The following is a 7,708-nucleotide window of genomic DNA, read 5'->3' on the forward strand; positions in this document are numbered from 1 at the left end:
TTCCTCCAGGAATTCCTTCGGAAGTTCCTCCAGGAATTCCTTCGGAAAATCCTCCAGGAATTCCTTTGGAAGTTCCTCCAGGAATTCCTTCGGAAGCTCCTCCAGGAATTCCTTCGGAAGTTCCTCCAGGAATTCCTTCGGAAGTTCCTCCAGGAATTCCTTCGGAAGTTCCTCCAGGAATTCCTTCGGAAGTTCCTCCAGGAATTCCTTTGGAAGTTCCTCCAGGAATTCCTTCGGAAGTTCCTCCAAGAATTCCTTTGGAAGTTCCTCCAAGAATTCCTTTGGAAGTTCCTCCAGGAATTCCTTTGGAAGTTCCTCCAGGAATTCCTTTGGAAGTTCCTCCAGGAATTCCTTTGGAAGTTCCTCCAGGAATTCCTTTGGAAGTTCCTCCAGGAATTCCTTTGGAAGTTCCTCCAGGAATTCCTTCGGAAGTTCCTCCAGGAATTCCTTCGGAAGTTCCTCCAGGAATTCCTTCGGAAGTTCCTCCAGGAATTCCTTCGGAAGTTCCTCCAGGAATTCCTTTGGAAGTTCCTCCAGGAATTCCTTCGGAAGTTCCTCCAGGAATTCCTTCGGAAGTTCCTCCAGGAATTCCTTCGGAAGTTCCTCCAGGAATTCCTTCGGAAGTTCCTCCAGGAATTCCTTCGGAAGTTCCTCCAGGAATTCCTTTGGAAGTTCCTCCAGGAATTCCTTTGGAAGTTCCTCCAGGAATTCTTTCGGAAGTTCCTCCAGGAATGCCTTCAGAAGTTCCTCCAGGAATTCCTTCGGAAGTTCCTCCAGGAATTCCTTCGGAAGTTCCTCCAGGAATTCCTTCGGAAGTTCCTCCAGGAATTCCTTCGGAAGTTCCTCCAGGAATTCCTTCGGAAGTTCCTCCAGGAATTCCTTCGGAAGTTCCTCCAGGAATTCCTTCGGAAGTTCCTCCAGGAATTCCTCCGAAACTCCTCCAGGAATTCCTTCGGAAGTTCCTCCAGGAATTCCTTCGGAAGTTCCTCCAGGAATTCCTTCGGAAGTTCCTCCAGGAATTCCTTCGGAAGTTCCTCCAGGAATTCCTTCGGAAGTTCCTCCAGGAATTCCTTCGGAAGTTCCTCCAGAATTCCTTCGGAAGTTTCTCCAGGAATTCCTTCGGAAGTTCCTCCAGGAATTCCTTCGGAAGTTCCTCCAGGAATTCCTTCGGAAGTTCCTCCAGGAATTCCTTCGGAAGATCCTCCAGGGATTCCTTCGGAAGATCCTCCAGGAATTCCTTTGGAACTTCCTCCAGGAATTCCTTCGGAAGTTCCTCCAGGAATTCCTTCGGAAGTTCCTCCAGGAATTCCTTCGGAAGTTCCTCCAGAAATTCATTCGGAAGTTCCTCCAGAAATTCTTTCCAGGAATTTTTCCGGAAGATCCTTCACCTTCCAGGACTGCTTCCGAAAGTTTCTCCAGGAATTCCTCAAGAAGTTCCTCTAGGAATTCCTCAAGAAGTTCCTCTAGGAATTCCTCAAGAAGTTCCTCTAGGAATTCCTCCAGAAGTCCCTCCGAATTCCTCCGGAAAATTCCTTAAGAAGTTCCTCCATGAACTACTCAAGAATTTCCTCCAGGAATACCTCCGGGAGTTTTTCAGGAAGTGTACCGGAAGTTTCTCCAGGAATTCCTCCAAGTGTTTTTCCGTCCGTTCTTCCAAGAAATCCCCTTGAATTATTTTGCAGGAATTCCTCCGGAAATTCCACTGGAGTCCGAAAATTCCACTAGGACCAACTCCAGAAATCCCCCAAAATCTCTACATAAATTACTTTGAAAACTATACAGAAATTTCCTCTGAATTCGTTCTAAATACACATGGAATTCTTTTAAGCCCAACTATTTCGCATTCCGCATTCCGCCAGAAAACCGTTTGGAAATTTTTTAGAAGTTCTTTCAGGAATTCCCCAGAAATCACCCAGAAAACCGTTCACGATTTATTTTCAGGAAATACTCTTGCAATATTATAAAGAAGTTAACCTGAAAATACTCCCAGAAATGCTTCCACTTCAGGGGCTTGTATTCCACAAGGAATTCTGCCAAAAACTGACCAGGAATTTCTGCGGAAATTACGTGGAGAATTGTTCCAGATATCCCTTTATAGATTCGTTTCGAAATTCCCCCAAAAATTTCTCAATGTATTCTCAAGAAAAATCCAGGAATAGCTCCGGGAAATTCCCCTTCCAGAAAGATTTTACGATAGAATTTTTATGCGAAAATCTGAAGGAGTTCCTAAAAGAATTCATAACGAAATTCCTGAAGGATTTTTTTAACAACGTTCTTAAGAAATTCTCGAAGATGCTTTCATATTGCTACATCTAACTTACTAGGGAGGATTACTAAGACGAATTTAAAAAAATGGACCACTTCACCGAATGTTCCAGAACTTCTAGAGGACCATCCGAGGAGAACGACTGGTTGTTATATTGAATTAGCTCTGACATTTTTACAACAAGCGGATGCATTATAAAACCATTAAATATGACCACTTCACTAAATTATCCACTGGTCAATGAGTGGTGCTTGCATTGATTTTGCTCTCACAATGCTACCACAGACGTTTTAGAAAAACTCGCAGCTTGCTGGGACGTAATTTAAAAATTGACCACTTTACCGGATGTTCCGGATCTTCCGGAAGAACACTGGGAGACCACTTAAGGTCAATTAGTGATGCTTGCTCTGATTTTTCTCTGACAATGCTTCCACAAACCGTTTAGAAAAAATCGCAGCTTTCTGGTACGAATTTAAATTATTGGCCACTTTACCGGATGTTCCGGATGTTCCGGATCTTCCGAAGGAATACTGGGAGACCACCTGGGGTCAATTAGTGATGCTTGCATTGATTTTTCTCTCACAACGCTTCCACAAACCGTTTAGAAAAAATCGCAGCTTTCTGGGACGAATATTAATAATTGACCACTTTGCCGGATGTTCCGGATCTTCCGGAGGAATACTGGGAGACAACCTGGGTTCAATTAGTGATGTTTGCATTGATTTTTCTCTGAAAATGCTTCTACAAACCGTTTAGAAAAACTCGCAGCTTTCTGGGACGAATTTAAATAATTGACCACTTTACCGGATGTTTCCGGATCTTCCGGAAGAATACTGGGAGACCACCTGGGGTCAATTAGTGATACTTTCATTGATTTTTCTCTCACGATGCCTCCACAAACCGTTTAGAAAAAATCGCAGCTTTCTGGGACGAATATTAATGATTGACCACTTTACCGGATGTTCCGGAACTCCCGGAGAATCAGTGGGAGGCTACCACTAACTGGTCAAGCAAACGTCAGACAGCATTGATTTTCCTGTCATATTGCGATTACGAAAGATGATGAAAACCGCATCTCGCTGGAATGAATACATTTATTAAATTGTGACTTCACACGTGTTCCAGAATCCGGAGCATCCGGATGTCCACCCGGTGGCCAAGGCACCCAGGGAGCTAAATTGACGTCCGGCCTAATGCACTTATCGTCGTGAACAATTTTGTTGAAGGTCCCATTATAAATGGAAAAGATCCGATGGGAATATGGGAGTTCTGAAGCGATGCTAAACTTTTTTGGGGGTGTTGCAATATTCAAAGTAGGTGTTGCAATACTTATTTTTGCGCTTCCATACTTTTGGCGGGTAGTGTATATGAATGAATGCAAATAAATGTATACGAATAGAAGCAATAGAATCGATTTTCTCATAGTACAATTAAGACCCTCTTATATGTGCTCTGAACGTAAACTATATTGTAGGAGAAGATACGGATACTGGGTGTAAAATAATAATGTCTAAATTTGGTTCCGCCGCAAAAATTTGGGAGATTTTGTGCTGATTAAGGTTAATTAATGTGCGAGGGCAAGCCTGGTGGTCTAACGGCTAGGCTACCGCTCCTGTCTTATAAGCAGGAGGTCGTGGGTTCTATTCCAGGCTCGTCCTTTTCCTACTTTGTATTTCTATCTTAGTTCTTTTTGTGTTTTACGTTCTACCAAAACGATTCCTACTACTACAACCTTCCACACTAACAATTTCAAAACCTCCCGTGACACCTATGAGAGGTCGTAGGTCGTGCATCTTTCTTAAGTAGGTGTCCAACTAACCATCCTTCCTGTGTGGCAGTGAAATAGTACTTGTATGAACTATGCAAATACAATATACAATTGCTTTGACGGACGGCAACTGAAAGTCGCGCCAACAGCAATCGAAGCAATCGTGGCAAGTCGTTGTCAGCGATACGAAGTGAGTGATCAGAATCAGGAGACTCCCGCTTGCCTATCACAATAATAAACTCCACATTTGGCGATCCTGCTGGATATTTTACATATTTAAAATTACTTTTTAAAGAATCTGAAAGCGGGAGTATCCATGATTGTATCGTTTGGTTTTCATCACGCGAGTGAAAGTGGAAGAAACAATGTTATTTGTGGTGCAGTGCAAATTATCACATAATTAAGGTAAAGTAAAATAAAATAAAAACTTACAACTAGTTAAATTGTCAGCTCACCTTGCGCATCTAGTTATATAGTCCCATGTTATGTGGAACCCGGACTAATGCGACTTAAAGGCCGGGCAAATCCGATTTGAAGGTAACAATTCACCGATATGCAAAACCTTTGCTCATGGTAAGGCTTTCCAATACCAGCAAATCAATTAACTTTTGAATACGTTTCACTAAAATCTTTCCTATTATGCGTGATGTTGAAAATAAGTGTTAACATATAAAAGATGCAGATGATAGGGGGTGGTCAATATGAGTTCCTTAAGTTATTATACGATTCCAAAAATTTCATGAAAGACTATCAATATTGCATGAAAACAATTTTATTCCAAAATTGTGTTTTTGCGTAAAAAAAATCCGGGTGATATGCGACACCCAAAAATGATATACAAAATATGACATACAATGAAATACAAAATATATTTCACTAAAATCGTCACAATCTTTCGCACAAAGATTAGTGTAAGATCATTTTTTTTTTCGTTAGTTAATTTCCAAGCATGATGTTAGTTACAAGAAAATATCTGTTTTCGTCTAATGAAAAAAGCAATGAGGAAAGGAACCCAGAAATTGCATCAAAAAGAGTCAAAAATAATTTTGTTTTTGAGATTTCAATTGAAGATATTTTAATCTATTTCTTTCGTGTGTGGGCTAACAAATGGTTATTGGCTTCAGCTGCTTTTGATTTTGAAACGGAGAGAACTCGAGAGAAACGGATTCGGGTTATTAACTTAGAAAATAGGGTGGCGCATTGTTATGAGGAGTTTTGTCAAGTCTGAGTAGACGCAGCTTTCTTTGTATTATCGAAGAGCAGACAATTTATTAGTGCGGAATCGATCATGTAGTAGAAGCTTGTTAAATGAATTGCCAACTATACCTTTCCCGTGGTGCTCACGGAGACGCAGAGGATTTCTCGGTCCTTTGTAGCAATGAGTGTCGAACAATTTTTACTTTCCTAATCCTAAACTGCCTGTGAGGACGTGGCCGGCATCGTCATTGGGTTTGATAATTAAATTAATGAAAATCCAAATTATGTACAGTGAGAATAGCTTTCTAATCTCAAGAAGACTATTCAATTGATGAGCTGTGCACATTTGTTGTTTTTCGGCCAAATACTATGTGCACAGTTAATTGAGCTAAGCTATGCTAAGCTAAGATCGGTAGATAAAAAAATGTTATGTTAACCCTAATAATTGTTTTTAAATTTTGCAAGAAAAAGTAACTCTCAGAGGCAAAGGTAAGCTTTGTCAGAAACGACGCACAGAAGTTCTAGAAAACGATCCACAGTATGCGCAAGAAAAACGCTCTGACGCCAGTCATCATCAATGACAGATCCGGAAATTTGCTGACCGACCGACACACCTGGCTGATAGGTGGAAGAAGTGAACTTTGAGTTATTGTTGAATTGGACAATCGGACAGAAGGGCAAATCAGAATCAGGATAAAGGATGACGGACAAGCAGTGCAGCAAATATACTCTATTATTTATATACTATATTTGAGTTCAGTGAACCCACTAACATAAGATGACGTGAGGAGAGCTGGAAGAACGGATTCCCAAACGGGCTTCTAAAAGTTGGGAGTGATCGGCTGAACGAAAAAAACTTCCAAGTGATTGAAATGATTTGGGAGGGAAAAGAAATTCCTTCCAACCAGCGGTTGTTGGATTTATAACAATTCCGTATAAGAATCTACCAAAATCTGAGCGAAATTGTAAGATTCTTGTACAAAAAATATAACCTTTCAAACAAATACTGTCAGTAAAGCTATTGCGAGTTTCCTGTTGAGGGGGATAGCAACCTCAGACAGTCCCGGAAAGCTCAAGGAATTGCGCTCAAAAAACTGAAAACAAAACTCCACAAATCAATTTAACCATACATGGAATCTTTATTCCTTCGATCCATCTTCTCCTAACGGAGCCTAATCATCCTTCCATTCCTACTTTCTCTCTTCTTCCTATCAAAATCAAGTCCTTACATGCTAATCATATTTCCTACTCACGGTACCAGCTACACGGGGCGTCCCCCAGCTCTGGCGTCGTGAGCATCCCCGCACGATCCCATAATCAGCAACCAATCTGCGTCAATCGCACCTGCGCGATGTCTCGATGCCGAAACTCCAACGTTGTCCCTCACTCCAACACTCCACCTTCGATTCCTGATGTGAGTGGATTCTCCAACGGTGCTTCGGGATATCTCGGATCGGCCACGCGTCGTGCACCCGTTGTCTTTGCTCGCGTCTGGAGATCAGGTAGATGGGTACTTTCCGGCAATCGAGGAGCGGATGTGTGTCCAAGCGAATTCCGCAACTGTGTTGTCGGTCCACAATGACCACCGTCCGTGAGTCAACCGGATTTCGATCGAGTTGGCTCAACAACAAAACCCTGTGGAATCCAATTTACGTTAGAAAAACTGATTGCCTCACTATACTCAATCGGAACCTACCCAGAGGGGTCTTTTTTCGGTTCTCGTGGATTCCGAGCTGCTCCAGTAACTGACCGCTTCGAGCTTTTGTTACGACGGTTTAGCTCCACGCGGCGACTGAAAAGTTGCACGGTCGTTTTAGGTTAGGGATTCTTTTTCGAGACGGGATCTTTGCTAGAATTACCTGGGGAGAGTTCCTTCTTCTCAAATTCGTTGGTACGTCCGGCTTTGAGAAGCTTTATGCCCGCCGCCGATTCTTCTTGTCCCTTAATATCGACCGATCGCTCGTTTCCAGGGGACTCCCGGTTACCGACTTAAATGCACGAGATTAGGTGAACCTCTGTGAATCCTGCGAAACAATCCGCTGTTGAAAATCTTCGGAATTTCAAATAGCCACTAGCTCACCTTCGAATGGTCACGAAAAGGTAATTTTCAGCGAGTCGATTTGTGCCTAACCACACATTTTTCCACGCGAAACGTTTTATTTCTCGCGCGTTACACCGCGTGTGGACGAGAGATCAGCAACGGGCGAATGACTTCATCGCTGTCAGTTTGTTTATCTCGCTGTGTGCGTGCAATCGAACGCCGCGTCAGATTGACACTTGCCATTACGACTATAGGCCTTTTGTTCGCCTGCAGGGGTGCGCTGTTCGGGCTTCGTTTAATTCGACCGTTGGCTATCAGTTATGCGGCAATCGACCGTTATGCGGCGGAAGACGTATCGTAGTTTACAATAAGTAATGTAATGATACAGATGTTTTCTGATGTAGGCGTGCAGGGTGCTTTTCTCTTGATTTACATG

The 7,708-nt window shown here is 42.5% G+C and overlaps 1 long non-coding RNA gene across 1 annotated transcript; it reads right to left on the reverse strand.

Annotated features, from left to right (window-relative positions):
• Positions 1–6,346: 6,346 nt before the first annotated feature.
• LOC134218162 (uncharacterized) lies at positions 6,347–7,211 on the reverse strand. The gene is made up of 3 exons (XR_009981270.1): positions 7,091–7,211; positions 6,928–7,023; positions 6,347–6,866 (listed from the first exon to the last, which is right to left on the reverse strand). It is a non-coding gene; the product is annotated as an uncharacterized LOC134218162 (long non-coding RNA).
• Positions 7,212–7,708: the final 497 nt, after the last annotated feature.

The sequence above is a fragment of the Armigeres subalbatus genome, chromosome 2 (assembly GCF_024139115.2).
Source record: "Armigeres subalbatus isolate Guangzhou_Male chromosome 2, GZ_Asu_2, whole genome shotgun sequence".
Classification (NCBI taxonomy): domain Eukaryota; kingdom Metazoa; phylum Arthropoda; class Insecta; order Diptera; family Culicidae; genus Armigeres; species Armigeres subalbatus.